General features: G+C 43.0%; 1 long non-coding RNA gene across 2 annotated transcripts in view; it reads left to right on the forward strand.

The window, feature by feature from the left end:
• Positions 1-4,815: 4,815 nt before the first annotated feature.
• The window catches only part of LOC107801858 (uncharacterized), a 34,078-nt gene continuing 13,497 nt past the window's right edge, over positions 4,816-25,396 (forward strand). The window contains exons 1-4 of one of the 2 annotated variants that reach the window (XR_012704486.1): positions 4,816-5,098; positions 5,177-5,238; positions 6,606-6,667; positions 24,726-24,815. This is a non-coding gene — a long non-coding RNA (uncharacterized LOC107801858). Of the gene's footprint in view, positions 5,099-5,176; positions 5,239-6,605; positions 6,668-24,725; positions 25,181-25,396 lie in introns of those variants that run through there. The other variant, XR_012704485.1, reaches the window with a different exon arrangement.

Below are 25,396 nucleotides of genomic sequence, written 5' to 3' on the forward strand. Positions count from 1 at the left end.
GAAGACCAAACGCGAATGTGACACACTACTTCATCAAGCTACGTGATCGCGGAACACACCACGCGACCGCGATGAACAAAAATGCGTGGACCTGCAGCCCCCTATTCCTTCTACGCGGACACAACCTCCTTCGCGCGTTCGCGATTCACTGAAAGCCAGTTATCCGTGATCGCGGACCTCTTCTCGCGATCGCATAGAGTAAATTTCCCGCAGTGCCAAACTACTCTTTGCGATCGCGTTAATCCACTCATGATCGCGTATAAGGAAACCAGAAGCACCAGATTCAGCAATCTTCAATGTTTCGAAAAGCGCCGAACATGGTTTGAATTACACCTGAGGCCCCTGGGACCTCAATCAAACATACCTACATGTCCTATTACACCATACGAACATGCTCGAAGTGTCAAATTATATCAAACAACATTAGAATCATGAATCGTACATCGATTCAAGCTTAAGGAACTTATGAACTTCCGAATTCCCAAATTAATGTCGATTCATACCAAAACAACTCTGATTGGCCTCAAATTTTGCACACAAGTCATAATTGACATGAAGGACCTATTCCAACTTCCGGAATCTAAATACGGCCCTGGTATCAATAAAGTCAACTACCGGTCAAATTTTCCAACCTTTCAAACCTTCAACTTTCCAACTTTTGCCAATTCACGCCGAAACGACCTACGGACCTCCAAATCAACATCCGGACATGCTACTAAGTCTAAAATCACCATACGGAGCTATTGGAACCGTCAAAACTCCATTTTGGAGTCGTCTACACAAAAGTCAAATTACGGTCAACTCTTTCAACTTAAAACTCCAACTTAGGGACTATGTGTCTCATTTCACTCCGGAACTCACCCGAAACCAAAACACCCCGGCAAGTCACATAATCACAATATATCATAGAGGAGGCAATAAATAGGGGATCGGGGCTAAAACACTCAAAATAATCTGCCGGGTCGTTACATCCTCCCCCTCTTAAAACAAACGTTCGTCCTCGAACGAGTATAGAGACATACTTGTAGTGGTGAAAAGATGAGGATAACGGCTACGCATATCATGCTCGATCTCCCAACTCGCCTCCTCGACTGGTTGACCCCTTCACTGAAGCAATGTTCTTCGACCTCAACTTTCGAACCTACATGTCCAAAATGGCCGTCGGCTCCTCAACATAAGACAAATCCTTTTCCAACTGGACTAGCTGAACTCCAACACATGAGACGGATCACCGTGATACTTCCGAATCATAAAAACATGGAATGCGGGATGAACTGCAGCTAGACTTGGTGGTAGTGCAAGCTTGCAGGCCACCTCTCCAATCCTCTTAAGAATCTCAAAAGGTCTGATATACCTAGGGCTCGGCTTGCCCTTCTTCCTGAACCTCATAACACCCTTCATGGGAGAATTCCGGAGCAAGACCCGCTTCCCAACCATAAATGCAACGTCACGAACCTTCCGATCCGCATAACTCTTCTGTCTAGATTGGGTTTTACGAAGTCGATCTTGAATCAATTTAGCCTTTTCTGAAGCATCCTAAACCAAGTCTGTACCCAATAGCCTAGCCTCGCCCGGCTCAAACCAACCCACCAGAGACCGACACCACTTACCATACAAAGCCTCATACGGAGCCATCTGAATGCTTGACTGTTATTTATTGTTGTAGACAAACTCCGCAAGCGGCAAGAGCTGATCCCAAGAACCCCCAAACTCCATCACACACGCACGGAGCATATCCTCCAATATCTGAATAGTGCATTCGGACTCTCTGTCCGTCTGAGGGTGAAATGTTGTACTCAAATCCACTCGCGTGCCTAGCTCACGTTGTACGGCCCTCTAGAACCGCGATATAAACTGCATACCCCGGTTAGAGATGATGGATATCGGCACGCCATGAAGTTTGACAATCTATCCACAATCACCACCGGAATGAAATGAGCCGACTTGGTCAACCTATCCACAATCACCCATACTGCATCGAACTTCCTCTGAGTCTGTGGGAGCCCAACAACAAAATCCATAGTAACCCGCTCCCATTTCCACTCTAGAATCTCTAACCTCTGAAGCAATCCACCTGGCCGATGATGCTCACACTTCACCTGTTGACAGTTTAGGTACCGAGCTACATATTCCACTATGTCCTTCTTCATTCTCCTTCACCAATAGTGTTACCTCAAGTCCTGATACATCTTGGCGGCACCCGGATGAATGGAGTACCGCAAACTATAGGCCTCCTGAAGAATCAGCTCATGCAAACCATCTACATTGGGCACACATAGCATGCCCTGCATCCGTAAGACACCGTCATCCCCAATAGTGACCTCCTTGGCATCACAAATGAGGGTCATCATACTGACGCTCTCTGATACGATCGTAAAGAGAAGACCAAGAAACCACACAAGCCAAAACTCGACTCGGCTCCGAAACAACCAATCTAACAAACTAGTTGGCCAAGGCCTGAACATCCAATGCTAATGGCCTCTCCGCTGCCGGTAGATATGCTAAACTGACCAAGCTCTCTGCCTTGTGACTCAAGGCATCAGCCACCACTGGCCTTTCCGGGATAATATAGAATGGTGATATCATAGTCCTTAAGCAACTCTACCCATCCCCGTTGTAGCAAGTTAAGATCCTTTTGTTTGAACATATGCTGCAGACTCCGGTGGTCGGTATAGACCTCACAAGAGACACCGTACAAATAGTGCCGCCAAATCCTTAAGGCATGAACAATAGCTGCAAACTCAAGGTCGTGGACAGGATAGTTCTTCTCATGTACCTTTAGTTATCTAGACATGTAGGCAATCACCCTAGCATCCTATATCAACACCACGCCGAGACCAATACGCGACGCATCACAGTACATAATATAAGACCCCGAACCCGTAGGCAATACCAACACTGGGGCTGTACTCAAATCTGTCTTGAGCTTTTGTAATCTCTCCTCACACTCCTTGGTCCACCTGAACGGAGTAACCTTCTAGGTCAATCTGGTCATAGGTGCAGCAATAGATGAGAAACCCTCTACGAATCGACGGTAATACCCTGCCAAACCAAGAAAACTCTGGATCTCCGTAGCTGAAGACTGTCTGGGCCAACTCTGCATTGCTTTAATCCTCTTCGGATCTACCTTAATCCCCTTACTGGACACTACATGACCCAAAAATGCCACCAAATCAAGCTAGAATTCAGACTTTGAAAATTTTGCATACAACTTCTTTTCTCTCAATGTCTGGAGCACGGTTCTCAGGTGCTGCTCATGATCCTCCCAGTTCCGGGAGTACACCAAGATATCGTCAATAAACACAATGACGAATGAGTCAAGATAGGGCTGGAATACACTGTTCATCAAGTGCATGAATGCTGCTGGGGCGTTGGTCAACCCAAATGACATCACAAGGAACTCGTAATGACCATACCGAGTCCTAAAGGTAGTCTTCGGGATATCTGGCTCCCGAATCTTCAACTGATGATAGCTTGAATGCGAGTCAATCTTTGAGAACGCTCTAACACCCTTTAGCTGATCAAATATGTCATCAATGCATTGCAATGGATACCTTTTCTTCACTGTAACCTTGTTCAACTGGCGATAATCAATACACATATACATAGAACCTTCCTTCTTCTTTACAAACAAGACTGGAGCACCCCAATGTGATACACTGGGCTGAATGAAACCCTTATAAAGCAACTCCTGCAATTGCTCCTTTTACTCCTTCAACTCTGCTGGAGCCATATGATATGGTGGAATAAAAACGGGCTGAGTGCCCGGTAACAAATCAATACCAAAATCGATATTCTTGTCGGGCGGTATGCCCGAAAGATTCGCCTGAAATACATCTGGATAATCCCTCACTACCGGAACTGACTCAATGGTAGGAGTATCAACATTGACATCCCTCACATATGCTAGATATGCATCACATCCCTTTCCAACCATCCGATGTGCCTTAAGGAAATACACCATCTAGCTAGGAACATAATATAAAGTACCTCTCCACTCTAGCATAGCCAACGTCGCCGTCTTGGTGTGACAATCAAGGCTAGCATGATAGGGCGACAACCAGTCCATGCCCAAAATAACTTCAAAATCTATCATATTGAGCAACAATAGATTGGCTCTGGTCTCAAAACCACCAAGAACAACTAAACATGACCGATACACACGGTCAACAATAATGGAATCCCCCACATGCATGGACACATAGACAAGGGAACTCAAAGAATCACGGGACATACCCAAATACGGTGCAAAATAAGATGATACATAGGAATAAGTGGAGCCTGGATCAAATAAGACTGATGCATCTCTATGACAAACCGGAACAATACCTGTGATAACTAAGTCGGATGCAACCGCCTCTGTCCTAGCAGGAAGAGCATAATATCTGGCATGGCCTCCCCCTCTAAGGTGACATCTACCTGCCCGACCTCCACTCCTGGCTGTTTGTTGTATAGCCCCATAAATTTTGGATGTTTATTCGGGCCAATTATAACTTTAGTGATATTTTTTGGTGTACCCTGACTCACACGAGAGTTGTGTCAACATGAAAATATGTAAATATATTTATGGTATTGATTAGACATGATTTGAAATAGTTAAATGGACAAATGAATCAAAACGTGAGAGTTGGAGTAAATACTGCTTCAATTGTGCAGTCTTATTTAGTCATTGTATTATAAAATACATTCCAGCATAAATGTTGCCAACTCACTGTGAAGCCCCTAAAATAGATTGAAGTCTTGAACTTTACACGTGGGAATTTATGGTCAAGCCCACTAAGGTGCCCACATAATTGATATTTAAGAAATTGGCATATTTAATCTGTTTAGTGTGAACACTAAGCCTCACTTAGCTATCAAGATAATAACATGTAACACATAATCTGAAAAGGGAAATCAGATCCAAAAGGATGGTGGAATAGAGCACTGCAAGTGAGCTCTTAAGCTCAAAACTATACCCACTGGACGACGGACGCAGACCATTCAATTTTGTAAAGTGGAGTCAAGATTCTTCTTTGGGCCATTCTTGTTTAGAGAAGAAAGAGCAGCGTATCAGCTCATCTGGTATGCAATAGCGGCACATTTATTGAAGTTCTAGGTGAGTACTAAATGGTTATTTTGAGTAGATTTCATTCATTTAATATAAGTATTAACACCCAACTCATTGAAATTCTAGATTTGTAAAGAAATTATTCAAGAACATGAAAAAGGGGAAAAGCTAGATTTTTCTACTACAAGGTAATTCTACCGCTCCCTCTTCAATTATGAAGTTCAAATGATGTTATTGAGTATATTTGAGTATGAAAAAGGTGATGGAAACTTGATATTAAAATAACCCCAAAATGGGTGTTCTTGACATTAAAGAGCTAAGGAAGGGGAATATGAATAGTAACTAGCGATAAGGATTGAGTTAAATAATGATTCTAATAATCTCTTAAAGTTGATACTCGCTTTAAAATGATATTTTGGAGTTAATTAAATTGTCGGAGTAATCGAAAATAAGGATATTAGATGGCTTGATGCCGATTATGAGCCCGAAAATGTTATAGATTGATATAGATTGATATCGTTGAACGAGTTGAGTTTGTTGGGTAAGTTTAGAGTAATTTGGAAAGCTAAGATGAGGTAAGTTAAGATGTGCCTTCTCCTAAGGATTATTTGATGAATTCCATGAATTCTAATACTTGCTGAAGTTTCTTTAAATGTTAGTTTGGTTTGTTGGAGCGATCGAACCTTACCGTCCATGTTTTTAACATTATGATATACTCTATGCTATCTTATAGTATCGTACATGCATAAATTGTATTGTTGGTCATTTATTGTCTTTTATTGAATGATGACACTTTAAATCATATTTTTCTACTTGACTTGGATCAGGTGATTATCGCAAATATTGAAACTCATTATCTTGTGATTTTATAATTTATCGAGATATTTTGAAAAAGGTTATCATTTTATCGAAGTCAAAGGAACCTTATCAACATATATAATTGAACTATGGGCCTTGGGAGCCAATTATCGAAAATATTTATAGGACCTATGGGTCATACAATTTAAAGAAAATATTATTTGGGAGGACCATAATTATTATCGCTACAGAACACACGTTTCATTGTGTACCATATATTGTCTAATGAGACACCTTACTGTGGTAGCACTATCGTCAAAATCCCATAGTAATGGGTGAGGCGGCCTCGTGACCAGGCGATAGTTACTATCATCAATATCCTTCGGGAGAGACGCCCAGGTTGATCAGGGGATTGTCAACATATAGACATCAATTATCGTTGTTATTATAACTATTGGAACTCCCTATTTAAAGTTTTGTAGACTATTGAAAGATTTATAGCCTATTGAAAGATTTACAGCCTATTGAAAGATTTATAGACTATTGAAATGTTTAGAGTTTACTGAAATGCATTTAATGTTTATTTCTTTTCGTTATTCATTTTATGAATTGTCATACTTATTTTACTTCATGTATTTTACGTATCCCTGAAGTATCGTTCCAACCTTATCGGAAGGAGTCAATGATACTAACGGGGTACGATTTCTATGAAATTGTGCTCAGCCTCCTACGTGGGGCAACTTATTTGATATTTCAGATATCGTGGAATTGGAGTTGACATCACAAGCTAGACGTTTTTTGCATTCTCTACTATACTTGGTAAGCTCGTTATTTTATTGGTGGGCTTATATCTAGTGATTTTATTATGTCCATTTATGTCCATAGAGGTTCTAGTGACATTGTGGGGAGGTCTAGTCATTCAGATGATATTAATATATATTTTCTTAAACTCTTATGTTCATTCCGCACTTATGTATCTTAGCCAAAGGCCTACTTATGTTTTGAGTTAAAATAAAGACTTTTACCAAACGATTCAAGACGATATTTCAAATGTTTAAGTGATACTTCAAACCTTGAAATAATCATGAATGGGTAGATATGGTCAAGTGGTTCGCTTGGTGTAAGTTACAGGCACTGGGTGCCAGTTGTGTCGTGTGCAGGTGGAGTAGCAACTGGTGCGGTAACCACGGCCTGAGAAACCTGAGGGCCCTGTAGAATACGTGGGATCTGAGTAGTCTGTGGAGGTGCACCTCTCCTGAGTCTTGGACAATCCCTCACCATATGTCGAGTGTCACCACACTCAAAATAAGCTCTCGGAGGACATGGCTGCTGGGACTGGTTCGGTCCTGGTCGGCTGGGCTGACCGTTGAAAGCACCCCGTGTAGGAGATGCACTAGACAGTGGTGGTGCATAATGGGTAACCTGGGGCCTGGGAGTGGCTGGAATACCGCAGGAAGCTGGAAGTGCTGAATGAACAGGGCGACTCACATAGCTCCTACCATGAAGGGCTGCAACTGGGGCAAGGGCACCACTGTATGTGCCAGGATCTCGAGGCCTCTTGGCCTCCCTATCCTCTTTCTCTACAGACCACATACCCTCCAATCTCATAGCGATCTCCACTACTTACTGGTATGAGATGTTCATCTCCAACTCTCGGGCCATGCTGAATCTGATACCAGGGCTGAGCCCCTCGATAAATCGACGAACTCACTCTCTGGCAGTAGCAACCAAGGTTGGTGCATGCCTGGACAAATCATTGAACTGGACTGCATACTCTGATACGGTCATAGAACCCTGGCGCAACTGCTCAAGCACTGCACACTCTCTCATAAATATCTCTAAGAACTGATCCCAGGTGAATGAAGTTGCCTCGGCCGGGCTACCCAACTCATACGCCCGCCACCATTGATAAGCCGCTCCATTAAGCTGGAACGTAGTGAAAGCAACCCAACTCGACTCCACAATACCCATAGTACGGAGGATACGGTGGCACTTTTCAAGAAAACCTTGGGCATCCTCTAAAGCCAAACCGCTGAAAGTAGGAGGGTGGTATTTCTTGTACCTCTCGAGCCTGAGCTGCTCCCCCTCGGAAGTTGCTTCCCTAACATCGGGATGAACTGGGGGGACCGGCTGCACTGGTATGACCTTTGGGACCTAGTCAACCTGGACCCGCTTCTCTGGGGTGCGGGCGGCGGGAGTCTATGCTCCTCCCCGGCCTGAGATGTGGTAGGAGCAAGTAGAATCAACCCCGTCTGAGTCAAAGTGCCGAACATACGCAGAAACTGGGCGAGAGTCTCCCGAAGTGCAGGGGTAGTAACAGGCATCTCAGGTGCCTACTTTTCAACTTGAGCTATTGGTGGATCCTCTATAGCAGCTCGGGCAAGTGCTCTGGCTACACCATATGCCCGTCCTCGGCCTCTAACCCAGACTCTCACGGCTCTAGTAGGGGGCGCGTGTGTCTGATCATCAGATCCTATTGTGCGTGTCCTCCTCATCAGTGAGAGAATAGAAAGACAGAGATTTAGAATTTCGAAGTCAACAAATTCGCACGATAAGGAATCAAAGAAGTGAAACTTTTCCTAACATTTCCATAGCCTCCCGAAGATAAGCACTAACGTCTCCGTACCGATGCGCGAGACTCTACTAAACTTGCTTGTGACTCATAATACCTATGAACCTAAAGCTCTGATACCAACTTGTCACGATCTCAATTTTCCTTCGTAGAATGTCGTGACGGCACCTAGTCTCTAAGATTAGGTAAGCCTAACAACATGCAGAATATAACTGAAATAACAATTAAAGTCTCAAAATCCAACAACTAGTATAAATGAAATCTCCACAATTCAGTATATACATAATTGCCGAAAACCCGGCGAAATATAAGTCACAAGCTCTAAGTAATAGTACTGGATAATCCTACATATCAATGTCTATAAAAGGGAAATCAAATAAGGAAATAAAGTCAGAAGGGGACTCCGAAGCCTGCGGACGCTGGCAGGTATACCTTGAAATCTCCACGCTCGGACTCAAATCACTGATGTCTGGACTGGTAGGAGGTACATGGATCTGCACAAAAAGATGTGCAGAAGCGTAGCATGAGTACACCACAACAGTACCCAGTAAGTGTTAAGCCTAACCTCGGTAGAGTAGTTACGAGGTCAGGTCAAGGCCCTACTGGAATAAATAAAAGACTGAACAAGTGTAAGGCAAAGTAATAATGACAGTAATGAAATTTAAACAACAATTAGCATATCAAGGTTAGCTACATGGAACCAAAATAATTAGTGAAACACGGAGAAAGACAATTAATAATATGCTAAGGAAACAACAACCAAAAACAAGTGCAAAAATGGAGAAATGCCAACAAGAGTCACTATCGAGGTACCGCCTCATAGTCTCAAATCACAAGAATAAATCACAATCTTTCCTTATATCACCGCAGGAGCCTTTACATTTAGTTTTGAAAATTATTTTCCCGAAATAGCATCTCGCGTTTTAGCCTACCTTATCACACTGCATGACTTCTAGTAGTTCCCCTACTAGCCACGCGTATCAAGACCACCTTATCTTACCGCATGCGTTTTAACCCCAAAACCTTATACCACCGCATGCGTATCAATATCATAATGTATCACAATTTGCACCTCAAGTGCCCAATATCACAACTTGCCACAAAATTCAAACAAATACAATATTTTCATAGTAAAGAGCCCATGGATCAACCACAATGTACACAAGAGTTTTAACAATAACAACCGGAATTAACAACTCAACTGGATGGTATTTCATAATGTAACACTTTGCCTCAATGTAAATCACGGCCTTTATATCTCAATACCAATTTCAACAACAAGATATTCCACGATTTAACAAATTCATTTAAAGAGTTCAACGATCAAATATTGAATACGGAATAAAGGAAACAAGAACTTTAATTAAACATGTAGGGAAATTAGCTTGTAAGAGAATAAGACAAGTAGACGTGTGAAAATAGACTAGAAATGATGAGTATAACATGTTAAGGTAACTCAATTATGGCATGAAAGGAATCTACATAGCTAAAATCGGTAATTTTCACATTTAGCCCATGTACACACTCGTCACCTTGCATACACGGCTTTCACATATCACAATTATCACAACCAACACAAATCCTAAGAGGTAATTCCTCCCCCCCTACAAAGTTAGGCAAGTCACTTACCTCAAATCACGCTAAATCAATCCACTAGTAGGCCTTCCCCTCGATTATCCAACACTGAACGGCTCGAATCTAGCCAAAACAACTTCATACCATAAATATAAACTATAGGAAACTAATTCGAATGATAAAATCACGATCTTTGCAAAGAAATAAAAAGTCAACCTGGGCCAGCATCTCGGACCCCGATAAAAATTATAAAATCTGTACATCCATATGATAACGATTCCAACCATACAAGAATTACTCAAATCTGACCTCAGCTCGCCTTTCAAATTCCAAAATTTTAGCTTAAGGAGTTTATACCATTTTCCCCAAATTTCCAACTCAAATCCCTAATTAGATGATAAAAACAATAATAGATTCGTGTAATTTAACCAAAACCGAGTTAGGAATTCTTATCCCAATAATCTCTCTAAAAATCTCCCGAAAATGCGCCTCACCCCGAGCTCTCTAAGTCCAAATTATGAAATAAGAGCTAGAACCCTCGTTTTGAAATTTAAGTTATGGTGTCGGTGATTCCTTCTTCGCGAATGCGGAAAATGCCTCGCGTTCGCGAAGCATAAAAATGTTGCTGCCCAAAAAAACTCTCTGCGAACGCGGAGACCAAACGCAAACGCGACACACTGCCTTTATCAAGCTACGTGATCGCGGGACAGTACACGCTACCGTGATGAACAAAAACGCGTGGACCTGCAACCCCCCATTCCTTCTACGTGGACGCAATCTCCTTCACGCATTCGTGATTCACTGAAAGCCAACCTTCCGCGATCGCAGACCTCTTCTCGCGATCGCGTATAGCAAATCTCCCCCAGTGCCAAACTACTATTCGCGATCGTATATAAGGAAACCAGAAGCACCAGATTCAGCAATCTTCAATGTTCCGAAAAGCGCCGAACATGGTCCGAATTACACCTGAGGCCTCCGGGAGCTCAACCAAATATACCATCAAGTCCTAAAACACCGTATTAACACGCTCAAAGTGTCAAATCACATCAAACAATACTAGAATCATAAATCGCGTATCGATTTAAGCCTAAGAAATTTATGAACTTCCGAATTCCAAAACTAATGCTCATTCATACCAAAACAACTCCGATTTGCCTCAAATTTCGTACACAAGTCATAATTGACATAACGGACATATTCCAATTTACGGAATCCAAATCCGACCAAGATATCAATAAAGTCAACTCCCGGTCAATTTTTTCAACCTTCAACTTTCCAACTTTCGCCAATTCACGCTGAAACAACCTATGGACCTCCAAATCAACATCCGGACATGCTCCTAAGTCTAAAATCACCATACGGAGCTATTGGAACCGTCAAAACTTCATTCCGGGGTCGTCTACATAAAAGTCAAACTATGGTCAACTCTTTCAACTTAAAGCTCAAACTTAGGGACTATGTGTCCCGTTTTACTTTGGGACTCACCCGAAATCAAAACCAAACGCTCCAGTAAGTCACATAATCACAATATAGCATAGAGGGGGCATTAAATAGAGGATCAGGGCTAAAACACTCAAAACTACCGGCCAGGTCATTACACTTTCTTGAGTTGATTGTATTTTCTCTATTTCAGCCTACAAACTGAGTCAATAATTAAGAACAAATAAATGATCTCGACAAACTTTAAATTAGAAATTTTGTACAATTTTACTAATTGTATCCTCATATGACGCTTTGTATACTCGACCAGGTTTTCTTTTTCTTGTAGCCACAAAGATGTCCTTACTTGATAGATTATCATAAGTTTCCATCTTTTTGGCTAGTTACATAAAAATGATAGGAAAACTTTCCATGTAAAGCTAACAAGTTTATATTTAAAAAACTTAAGATAAAACATCAAACCTCGCGGATTAGAGCAAAACTTGCCTTTCCAACTGTGTGTGGATACCTCAATTTTTTTCGATTCTCAATATTAGTTTTGGATATTTTCTACAAATAAAATGAGCCAATAGATTTGGCAGCATCAACGAAAATATAAGTACAGATTTGGCAGCATTGATGAAAATATAAATCGATAGATTTGGCAGCATTGGAAATAAAATGAGTCAATATAAAAGGCAATTCTTTTAAGTGGAAAGGAATGCAGTTGTTCTTTCACAAATATTGAATGGTCCTATACTGTTGCTCCAAAATTCACTTCATCCACAGAAGGAAATCCAAATTATAATTAAGGTTCACATCATAACTATCTTGGAAGGTAAGTATCAGGCTTACCCATCAAATTGACTAAAATTAGATAAAAGAACAGTCACTGGCAGAACAGTCACTGGCTTACTCCGATCCTTGAAGCCAGTTGTTCTCCTTCACTGGCAGAACAGTCACTGGCCAAGTATATGGGCAAAAATAGCACTCCCAACTGAGTTTAACCACCTGGTGCTATCCAATTTCAAAAGCAAGGCTAGTTGTATATTCATATCTGAGTGTAGCGACTGTAGAATAATGCGAGAATTAGATTATTACTTTCGACCATTGATGGTATATAAACAATTGCCCCCAAATGATGCGAGAATGTACTGATTATATGTGATTAAATGCTCAAAATAAAGGTAATTTAATTCATCTGCCCAGCTTGTTAACACAGCACATTGAATATACTCAGATTTAGAGTATATTCTACTATAAAGGTCAGCTTCAATGATCCTGAAGCAATATTAAATACTTAGCATAATTAGCTTCAATCATTTATCTTTATGCAACGTGACAATGACTTTTCTACAGCCACCGCAGTAGACAAGTTGCTGAATTGTGCAGTGTTGGAAAAAAAAAGAAGGAAAAATTACCTTATTACTGGTCAATGCACTTATGCTACTTACCCTTGTCTTGTAATAGCAAATTTTATCTTTCTTTTTGTATACGGTCGAGATCGAGTTCTCCTACGACATGAAAGGACGGACTCGGAACATGACAATGTAAGGCTGAAGATCGGCACCGAGTCACACCGGGCTAGATCCCGGGGTTAGGATACCTGCCTTCGAGAATATTGAGTCCGAGACCTCGGAGTCGACCCTAGCCCCGAACGAGCTCTAAGAAATATTGTTAGCATAACCAACATAAGACCGAAATATCTGTAACCGGGCAGATATTGCGGAGGGAATATCGGCGTGTATCAGTAAGGAACCGGGTATCAACAAATCAAGGGATTTTTACCCTTTATAGAATTGTACCTAAAGTAGGACTCCTCTACTATATAAAGGGGGTCTGATAAATATATAGAACACATTGTAACACGCATTCAAAGCCAATACATCATTATATTTCTCTTTACGCTCTTGTTCTTCTGTGTCCTGACACTGATCGAAGTGTACCTGGCTCGAGGGTGATTAACCTTCCAAGGCTAAGACTGTTCAATTCGTGTGGTTTGCATTTACTTTACCATTATTTATTTCAATTGCAATCTAATTTATCTTTTTGTGTGAAGTTAATCCACATATCCTTAAACCCACTTACAAATTCAATTGTTATCCGATTTTGAGGGTAAACTGTTTGGCGCCCACTGTGGGGCTAAGGATAATAGTGGTTATTTGATACAAATCTCCATAGCACACACTACTTTACACTTGTTCTTTGAAGTGCCTCTAATTGCAGGTTAAAATTTAAAATGTCAAACTCTCAATCAGCACCCCTACATGTTGACAATGAGTCTGGTCATCACGGTGAAAATAACAATATAGCGCCCGGTGACGAGGTACCGCCCGTTGATCCCATCGGAATTCCGGCTGCGGACCCGATTGGCGCTAATTCACATGTGGCTATCGACACTAACCTGCCTACCGACCCCGAGAATATCATCCGTGGTAGAGCCCGATCGGCAGCTCAAAATACACAAAACATTGGAGGAGACGGGATCAGTTTACGGGTGATCTTTGAAATGTTACAGGCTCAACAGGCGGTGATAGCTCAGTTACAGAACCAAAGCCATGCATCGAACAGAGTTGAACCCGATCCACCCCGGGAAGTCACCCGCAATGATGAACAGGTCGCAGAAAGGTCAAACGAAAATGAATCGGGGGCTAACCCCGAGATCATAAAGATGCTCGAAGAACTGACAAAACGAGTAGAATCGGGGGAGAAGAAAATCGAAGCTAATGAATAAAAGGTGGAAACCTAGAATTCCAAGGTAGACCAAATCCCAGGAGCACCGCCGATATTGAAAGGCCTGGATTCCAAGAAGTTCGTGCAAAAATCTTTTCCTCCGAGCGCGGCTCCAAAGCCGATCCCTAAGAAATTTCGCATGCCCGAAATTGTTAAGTACAACGGAACGACCGACCCAAATGAGCATGTAACCTCTTACACATGTGCCATCAAAGGGAACGACTTGGAGGATGATGAGATCGAGTCTGTCTTGTTGAAGAAGTTCGGAGAGACCCTATCAAAAGGAGCGATGATATGGTATCACAACTTACCTCCTAATTTTATTGACTCATTTGCTATGCTTGCGGATTCTTTCGTGAAAGCACACACCGGGGACATCAAGGTCGAGACCAGGAAATCGAACCTTTTCAAAGTAAAACACAAGGATAGCGAGATGCTCAGAGAGTTCGTGTCCCGGTTTCAAATGGAACGAATAGACCTGTCACTAGTCGCTGATGATTGGGCCGCTCAGGCTTTCACCCAAGGGCTCAATGTTCGAAGCTCGATGGCTTCACAACAGTTGAAACAAAACCTGATAGAATATCCGGCCATTACTTGGGCCAACGTGCATAACCAGTATCAATCGAAAATCAGAGTCGAAGATGATCAACTCGGGGTCCATTTAACCCGTTAGAATTATCGACAGAGTCAAGAGAGACATCGATCGTAAATCGAGATCAAACAGGGATCGTATCAGCTGTATAATGGAGACCGAAGAAGCAGTGGGTCCGGGCGAAACTCTATGAGAAATGAAAGGATAAGTGATCGAGGTCGGAGCAATCGGGGACTCATGAGCAAAAACAGCTTCGACAAGCCCATCGAGCCTAAAGAAGCACCGAGGTTATCGGAATATAACTTTAACGTCGATGATGCCGCCATTGTATCAGCTATCGGATGCATCAAAGATACCAAATGGCCTCGACCTCTATAATCTGATCCAACCCAAAGGGATCCTAACCAGATGTGTAAATATCATGGCACTCATAGCCACAGAACGGAGGATTGCCGACAGTTGAGAGAGGAAGTTGCCCGACTATTCAACAACGGGGATCTTCAAAAATCCTGAGCGACCGAGCCAAGAATCATTTCAAGAATAGGGATTCTAACAAACAGACCGAACAAGATGAATCTCAACACGTCATTAACATGATCATCGGTGGGGTCGATGTCCCTCAAGGGCCATTGTTGAAGCGCACCATAGTGTCCATCACGAGGGAAAAACGGACTCGAGATTACATATATGAAGGAACCTTGTCTTTCAACGACAAGGACGTGGAAGGGATCGTGTAGCCCCACAATGATGCACTAATAATAGTTGTACTCGTAAATAAATTTCGAGTTAAGCGCGTGTTAATTGATCCAGGTAGCTCGGCCAACATCATCCGATCGAGGGTCGTGGAGCAGCTCAGTCTACAAGATCAAATTGTGCTTGCAGTCCGAGTTCTAAATGAATTCAACATAGCATGTGAAACCACTAAGGGGGAGATAACATTACCGGTGAACACCGCCGGGACCATCCAGGAAGCTAAGTTTTATGTGATCGAAGGAGACATGAGGTACAACGCTTTGTTAGGGAAGCCATGGATCCACAGCATAAGGGCAGTGCCCTCGACTCTGCACCAAGTGTTAAAATTCCCAACACCAGGTGGGATTAAAACAATCTACGGAGAAAAGTCAGCCGCAAAGGAGATGTTTACGGTCGAAGAGGCGATTCTGATATCCGCACTTGCAACGACAAAGGGGTCGGGATCGGTCGCAAAGCAAGAAGCTAAATAGGAATTACCGACACCAGTCCTGACTCAATCGGAGAAACAGGGGACTGATAAAGACGATGATTACGGGGTCCCCAGATCTTTCATTGCCCCCGATGACTCAGATGCTACAAAATTAACAGTCGAGGAACTAGAGCAAGTCGCATTGAGTGAACATTTTCCCAATCAAAAGGTATACTTGGGTACGGGGTTAATCCCCGAGCTCAGGAAAAAATTCATTCAATTTCTTATAGCTAATGAATATTATTTTGCTTGGCCCCACCTTGATATAACAGGGATCCCGCTGGAGATAACCACTCACAAACTGAGCCTGGACCCGAAGTTCCACCTGGTCAAACAGAAGAGGAGACCCTAGTCCGAGGTAAAAAAATGCTTTCATCAAGGACGAGGTATCTAAACTCCTTAAAATAGGGTCCATTCGGGAGGTCAAATAACCGGATTGGTTAGAAAATGTAGTGGTAGTCTCTAAAAAAGGGAATAAATTAAGAATGTGTGTAGACTATAAGGATTTGAATAAGGCATGTCCCAAGGACTCCTTCCCTTTGCCAAAAATCGATTGCATGATCGATGCCACGGCCGGCCACGAGATCTTAAGTTTTCTCGTTGCCTACTCCGGGTACAACTAAATACGGATGAACCCGAATGAATAGGAAAAAACCTCCTTCATCACTAAGTACGGCACATACTGCTATAACGTAATGCCATTCGGATTAAAAAATACTGGTGTCACTTACCAACGCCTAGTAAACCGGATGTTCGAAGAATAAATAGGAAAATCAATGGAGGTTTACATTGACGATATATTGGTTAAGTCCCTGCGAGCAAAGGACCATTTAAAACATTTGCAGGAAACCTTCAGCATATTGAAGAAATACAATATGAAGCTGAACCTAGAGAAATGTGCGTTTGGAGTTGGATCAGGTAAATTCCTCGTGTTCATGGTATCCAACCGAGGAATCGAGATCAACCCCGACAAGATCAAAGCCATCGAATATATCACGGTTGTGGACAATGTGAAGGTCGTGCAAAGATTAACCGGGCGCATAGATGCCCTGGGGCGATTGATTTCGAGGTCCTCCAATAAGATCCACCGGTTCTTCACACTATTGAAGAAAAGGAATAACTTATCATGGACCCCGGAGTGCCAACGGGCCTTGGAGGAGCTCAAGCGGTATCTATCGAGCCCATCGCTGCTTCACATGCCGAAGACAGACGAACAACTATACTTGTACTTGGTAGTATCGGAGATAGCGGTAAGTGGAGTCCTGGTCCAGGAAGAACAAGGTATGTCTCACCTAGAAAAGCTGGCTTTCGCTTTGCTAAGCGCCTCTAGAAAGTTAAAATCATACTTCTAGTGTCACCCCATATGTGTCGTGACTACTTACCCGTTGAGGAATGTTATGCATAAGCCCCGAGCTCTTGGGCCGGTTGGCCAAGTGGGCCGTGGAAATCAGTGGGTTCGATATTGAATATTGACCCCGGATCGCCATTAAATCTCAAATTTTGGCAGACTTTGTGGCCAACTTTATGCCGACCCTAATACCCGAGGTCGAAAGAGAGTTATTAATCAACTCAGGGACCTCTTCGGGGATATGGACCCTCTTTACGGACGGCGCCTCGAACGCAAAAGGGTCCGGACATGGCATTATATTGAAGCCACCAACAAGAAATGTAGTTAGACAATCTATTAGAAGTGTGAACTTGAATAACAACGAGGTCGAATATGAGGCCATGATTGTAGGTTTCGAACTAGCCAAAAGCTTGGGGCAGAGGTGATCGAAGCCAAGTGCGACTCCCTTCTTGTGGTAAACCAAGTTAATGGGACATTCGAGGTCAGAGAAGAACGAATGCAAAGGTACCTGGATAAGTTGCAAGTAACATTACATCGGTTCAAAGAATGGACTTTGCAACACGTACCTCGGGATCAAAACAGTGAGGTCGATGCCTTTGCTAACTTAGGATCATCGGTCGAGGACGACGAGTTTAACTCGGGGGCAGTCATATAACTTATGAGATTAGTAATGTAAGAGGTCCATACCGAGATTAACTCAACGAGCCTAACTTGGGACTGGATAAATAAATATATAGAATATCTGAAGACCAGAAAAATACCCTTGGATACAAAAGAATCGAGGGCCCTGCGTACAAAGGCAGCCCGGTTTAGCCTGTCCGAAGATGGAACCCTGTTCAGAAGAACATTCTATGGCCCACTCGCGATATGTCTAGGACCAGGGGATACCGAGTACGTTTTGAGGGAAATCTACGAAGACACCTTTGGAAATCATTCAGGCGCTGAATCATTGGTTCGAAAAATAATCAGAGCCGGCTACTACTGGACCGATATGGAAAAGAACGCGAAGGAGTTCATACGAAAATGTGATGAATGTCAAAGACACACTCCGATGATTCATCAGTCCGGGGAGCTACTGCATTCGGTTTTGTCACCATGGTCGTTCATGAAGTGGGGAATGGATATCGTTGGCCCCCTTCCGTGGGCACCTGGTAAGGCTCAATTTATATTGTTTATGACTGACTATTTTTCTAAGTGGGTGGAAGCCCAGGACTACGAAAAGATCAGGGAGAAAGAAGTCATTTATTTCATTAGGGACCACATCATATGCCGGTTTGGGATGCCGGCCGAGATCGTATGCAACAACGGGAAACAATTCTTCGGCAGCAAAGTAAGCAAGTTTCTCGAAGATCATAAGATCAAAAGGATCCTATCGACACCCTACCACCCTAGTGGGAACGGACAAGCAGAATCGACCAACAAAACCATACTCCAAAACCTCAAAAGGAGGTTGACCGACGCCAAAGGAAAATGGAAGGAAATCCTTCCCGAAGTCTTATGGGCATACCCTACGACATCGAAGTCCAGTACCGAGGCCACCCCGTTCTCATTGGTTTATGGCGCCGAAGCTCTGATACCGGTAGAAGTCGGAGAACCAAGTCTCAGGTTCTGATACGCAACCAAGGAATCAAACGACAAGGCTATGAATACGAGCCTAGATCTATTAGACGAAAGGCGCAAAGCAACCTTTGTCCGGTTGGCCGCCCAAAAACAGTGGATCGAGAGATATTACAATCGAAGGGCCAACCTTCGATATTTCAATATCGTGGACTTGGCATTAAGGAAGGTCACGCTAAATACCTAAAACCAGAACAAAGGGAAGTTGGGACCAAACTGGGAAGGCCCTTATCAAATTATCGAGATCACCGGTAAAGGATCGTACAAACTCGGAACAATGAACGGTGAGCAACTACCGAACAACTGGAACATATCTCACTTGAAGCGATACTACTGTTAAGGTACGACCTCATTCATTTCCTTTTATTTATTTGCATTCCGAACTAACACCTTCAGCCGATCATCAAAGTATGATACAATCTTTAGGCTTGAAAGCATGTGTTGCACTCTTTTTCCCTTGAACCGATTTTGTCCCAAATGGGTTTTCTGGCAAGGTTTTTAATGAGGCAACAGTAAATCGTGCTAAATTAGAATTGAAGGCCGGTTACGAACCGGTATCGAAGATCACGACAATAGTATTCGAGGCCTATCTACGATCGGCCCCAAACACTAGGGGGCATTAGCCTCGGATAACGATTTTAGAAAGGAAAGAAACTTTATGATTGAATGGTCTCGGCTCAATCAATAGTAATTTACTGTAAAGGCCAAACGGTCAAATGAACCATGCTCGCATAGACTGCTCGAGCCCTGGAAAAAATCTTGTACACATGTGTAACTATTACGCACAAGAATAAAAGAAGTCTCTACCTTGCGGATAAATATCTTGTCCCTTAAAAATTTCTCTTCTTTCTTAAAGAATTTCCTACATACGATCACCTAAAGGTATCAAGCCCAAGGGCCGCCTTATCCGGGTTCAAACAATCACTCCTAACCAGGAACTGCCCTCCAAAAACAAACTCGGACCGCTTGGGCTATCGGAGCCCGGGGGCACAAGACCTATTAGGCAGCGCCCGAACCTTAAAGGCTACGGCTATCCCCATTCAGGGACTGTTATCTTAGGCAATCCCGGATAACTCGAGGTGAAAATCCCACTGGGCAACACCCGAACCAAGAAGGCTATGGCCATATTAAAATAGCTCGGAGATGTCCGTGACCCGCAATAAAAAACAAGGCCTTAAAAATTTTCAAAACCGGTTCTAAAGGCTACCCTCGGCAAACTATAATCTAAAAATTATAAGTACTTTGGGGAAACGTTTCCGGTCATACCAAACCCCCATGATGCCTTAAATAAAATAATATCGAAGGCAAGGCTTGTTTGAATCTCCGAACATGACCTAACTATCTCATGCTAAGGCATTTCGATCTTTGCAAACATAAATAATAAAGCAAAGTACACAACAAAACTCAGAGATTGCCGAAGGGAAAAACAAGATTTATATTATATATACGTAAAGTCTTTACAAAGGCCAAACGGCCTTGACAAAAAGTTCAAAAGTACATAAGTACAAAAATACAAAAAATGTACATGACACTTAAACGGCCTAGTCTTCACCGGAGCCCGCTTCGTCGCCAGGGTCTTCGGAGTCTCCTCCACCCTCGGATCCGCTCGAACCCTCAGATTCTTCCTCGTGATAAGCCAACCTCTTGGCCTCGACTTCGAGCCCCTTAGCACTCTCGATTTCTTTCGACAAGTCAAAACCCAAAGCATGAATCTCCTCGAGGGCGTCCCTTCAAGATTTCCACTTCACATGCTCGACGATATCTTTCGTTCGGACCTGGGCTGCCTCGGCATCGGCCTTATATTGGGCCACCATTTTGTCGGCATCGGCTTTAACAACAATGACCACCGACATGGCCATTTCTAGCTCCTTGGCAAGATTTTCTCGACCGGAGACAGCTACACTTAGCTGAGATTGGATCTCCCAAACCCTTTTGGCCTGAACCTCGGCCTTTTCTTTTGCCGTTCGAAGCTGGACCTCAGCTAAATCCAGTTGCGCCCGAGTAGTCTCCTTTTTCGAGGCCAGGCGGTCTGTCTTGCCCCTCCATTCGTCGGTCTCGGCCTTGACAGCATCCATCTCAGCTCGCAGTTGTTCGATCCGATCAATTTTTTGTTGGACCTGCGGATTTCGATCGTTAGTCACCGAGCCTAGTTCATCGTCATTAACCTCAAATATTTTTATCTGCTCAACCAAATCGGCACGCTCCTTCCGAGCTACCTCCATCTCAGCTCGGAGGCTCTGAGCCTCCCCCTCACGCTGCTCGCTGAGAAGTTTGTAAGAATCTCTCTTCTCAGTGAGCCCTCGGACCTCGGCCTCAAGCTATTTTATCTTATCCCAATATCGGAGAAAGGTCTCATGATGAAGCACCGAGGCTTGCAGATACAAAGAAAAATGTTAAGATTATCTACAAAATAGTCTAAGTATGAATTGAAATCATCAAGAGATATTTAAAGTTACCCAGTTTAGCGCATGTTGTGCTTCATTGAACAGGCAGGGCGCATCTACATCATTCATCTTAGCTTGGTCCTCCTCGGTCACCAAGCATCGAAGATTGCTGGCCACCTCTACGGGGGCGGAAAGGATCCGGGCATCCTCCAGAATGGAGATGACGATCAATCGCTTCCGGTCGGGATCCACACTCGGAGCTGGAAACCGATTGACCAGCTTCGGGCTTGAAGAAGGCCTGCTTGTTCCCGAAGACGGACTTTTCTTCGGAACCTCCAAGTCACCCAACTCGGTGACGTCCTCCGTGGAAGTAGAATCTATGCCATCAAAAAATCCGCGGAAGGGGTTGTCCGCTCCGAGGACCCCCTCGTTGGAACGTTCCTTCACCGTCTGAGCCTCGTTGTACATGGACTCAGTGAACGAAGGAGACTCGGTGATGTTGATCACACCATGTGCTTCCTTTAGGGTGTCACCCACATCCTGAGAAGCTTCGGCCACGGCCTCTTCGTCAGCCTCCCTAACTTGAGGAAGATCGGCCTCATCTCTCTCCGGTTTCGGATTCACCTTCGAGTCGTGACGACACTCGAGCCACCAGATTGAAGTCTTCTTCTTCTTGTTCTTTTTCGGATTCATCCCTCAGCCGATAGAGAGAATCCGAAGATGGTGCTCGAGCGCTGGTGCTTTCTTTGGATTTACACACCAACCTTCTCCTTGGCTTCTTCTTCTCCGAGCTCGGAGAACTCGGAGCCCTTTTTCTTTTCTTCTCTTCACCCTGTCTCGGAGCAGGGGACTCGATGGGCAAATCATCGCTACCGGATGGGGGCCTCATTTTGACATACTTGGATAAACCTGCAAAAGGAAATAAGACAAGTGAGGACTTAATGATGCAAAAGGAAAACCAAATATTACTCATGAAAGAGATCTCACCGTGCGAACGGGCCTCCCATCGTCCCTTTGAAAGCTCGCGCCATGAACACTCGGAATAAGGCCTTTTTAATACGATGCCCTTGACCCACTCCTTGAGTCGAGGAACTGCATTTGGGACCTGAGCAACAGTTGCACCACCACAGAACACCGATAAGAATGAAGGAAAAAAATGATAAATTAAATTTTGGAAGAAAATTTATACTAACGTGACATGTTTCACTTCTTAGGGGACGGCATGTGCTCGGCCGGGATCAAGTCTGAAGTCCTCACTCAGACGAAATTGCCTAGCCAACCTCGATCCCTATCTTTATCGATACTCAAGAATGAGGCCTTACTAGCCCGACGGGCGAGCTTGATCAGTCCCCCCAGTAGAGTCGGGGACCGTACAAATGCATGAGGTGTTCGATAGTGAAAGGGCACACTTCGATCTTGCTTATAAAGAAACGGAGGAGGATTACGATCCTACAGAAAGAAGGGTGAATTTAACCGAGGGTTACCTCGTATCTTTTGCAAAAGTAGATGATAACCGGATCCAAGGGGCCCAGCATGAAGGGATAAGTGTAAACACTTAAAAATCCCTCGACATGGGTGGTGATGGCCTCGTCGGGTTCAGGAACCACCACATGTTTGTCAACTCAGTTACAATCCTTTTTGACTTCGGAGAGAACATCCTCGGTGATCGAGCAGATGTACCGCGAGACTACCTCGCACCGGCCCGGTGTGGAGGAGGGCTTTTCAACCTTAAAATCAGCGTTGACCGGGAACCCTCCCCCCTTCCCCCTCCCCCCGGGGGGGGATGAAAAATTTTAAAGGAGGTTCTGGTACTGGTTCCTCGATAACAGTATGCAAAACGATCTCTTCGGGCCGCGAGGTAGGAGTTTCTTTTTGGGGAACGATTTTTGAAGTCTTCGCCATTTTATTGAAAATGAATGAAAAAAAAGAGGAAGAAGAGGAAGTTAAAAGAGTACACTTGATGAGTTGGAATGAAGACAGAATAGAAGTTCTTATAAAACGATCTCAAATAACCAAAATATAAGTGCCTAAAAATATTAATATTGCTAAGGTACGAGGGCAGAAGGTTTGAATGTAAAGTTTGAATGAGCAAATGAGAGGGTATTTATAGTTTTTCAACAACGGTTCATATCCAGGAGTGGCCGACCAGCAACTGACAAACATTTAATCCCATTAAGACTTTACTGACGGGACGTTTTGACTGTTTTGCTGTTTCTGTCATGTGGTGTCGAATAAAAAATTGAAAGCTCATGTCGTTTCTCGTCATCTTCTCTCCGAAAAATAAGGGTACTATTTGTATACGGGCAAGATCGAGTTTTCCTACGACATGAAAGGACGACTCAAAATATGACAATGCAAGACTAAAAATCGTCCCCGAGTCACACCGGGCTAGAACCCGGGGTCAGGATACCTGCCTTCGAGAACATTGAGTCCGAGACCCCGGAGTTGACTCTAGTCCCGAACGAGCTCCAAGAAACATTGTTAGCATAACCAACAGAAGATCGAAATATCGTAACCGGGCAGATGTTGCGGCGGAAATCTCGGCGCGTATCAGTAAGGAATCGGCGATCCACAAATCAAGGGATTTTTACCTTTTATAGAATTGTACCTAAAGTAGGACTCATCTACTATATAAAGGGGGGTCTGATAATTCATTGAACACATTGTAACATGCATTCCAAAGTAATACATCATTATTACTTCTCTTTAAGCTCTTGTTCTTCTATGTCCTGACACTAATCGAAGCGTACCTGGCTCGAGGGTGATTAACCTTCCAAGGCTAAGACTGTTCAATTCGTGTGGTTTGCATTTACTTTATCATTATTTATTTCAATTGCAATCTAATTTATCTGTTTTGTGTCAAGTTAGTCCACTTATCCTTAAAACCACTTCCAAATTCAATTGTTATCCGATTTTGAGGGTAAACACTTTTCTAAGGAAAGCATATACTGATATTTAAAGAACAATTTTGAAGAGCTCATCGCTATCAAGTTTACCTTGTGGGAATCAGAGTTCCAATAGTTAAGAAGATTCTTAAAGTGAGATTCCTACATATCTATCGACCTACTCTCCATTCAAATCATGTCATTGACATAGGCTTCAAAGTGGTCTTTTCTTAATTGATTTTTATACTTTCTCCAAACAACCTGTGTTGAATCAAAAGCCCGTGTTTTTGCGTCCTCGTGAATGTCATATTTTTCCTACAAATTTTGTGCAATTAGGTTTGTGTAAAAAATATGAAATATCATTCACGCTTATTGAAAATTGTGAACTTCAAACTTTGATATATTTATACATATCATCTTTTGTGTCTAGTTTCCTCCATTTATAATGACCTGGTCAGATTTGTGCATTTGAACTGCGTTTTCCTATTTGCTATTTCCCGTATGCTTGATTGTCATTTTTTGACTTGTAGGGATGGTTCGTTTGGTTCCGAGAAGGCTTTGGAGTAAATTGGAATACTTAGTTCCATTTTTGGAAGCTTAAGTTGTAAGAGTTAACCAAGGTTAGATATTTGTATAAATGACCTTGGATCGTGATTTGATTTTTCCAATACGTTCATATGGTGATTTTAGACCTAGGCGTATGTTCGGATTTGGATTTGGAGGTACCTAGGGTGTTTGGGCTCTATTTACCGAAAGTTGGCAATTTGAAGGTTTGGAAAGTTTAATAGTTTGACCGGGAGTTGACTTTGATGCTATCAGGTTCACATTGTTGTTTCGGGACTTAGAATAGGTGTGTTTTGTCATTTCAAACTTTTTTGCAAAGTTTGGTTGCATTCCGAGTTAGTTAGGCATGAATCGGATGCTCGGTTGTGAATGTTTGAATTTCTTGAACTTGAAAATATGCTACATGTGTTTTAGTGCTTGAGTCATGGTTGTAGATATTATTTTGGTATTTTTAGCTTACGAGCGAGTTCATATGAGGTTTATATACTTGTATGGATATTCGGAGTGGGGCCTGAGGTGTTCGGGTGAGTTTTGGATTGGTTTCAGATTGATTTTGGAAAGTGCAAATTTTGTTGGTGCGGCAGACATCGCATTTGCGATGTTCTGCTTGCATTTGCAAGTTCCGCATTTGTGATAT

Source organism: Nicotiana tabacum, chromosome 21, assembly GCF_000715075.1.
Source record: "Nicotiana tabacum cultivar K326 chromosome 21, ASM71507v2, whole genome shotgun sequence".
Taxonomy (NCBI): Eukaryota; Viridiplantae; Streptophyta; class Magnoliopsida; order Solanales; family Solanaceae; genus Nicotiana; species Nicotiana tabacum.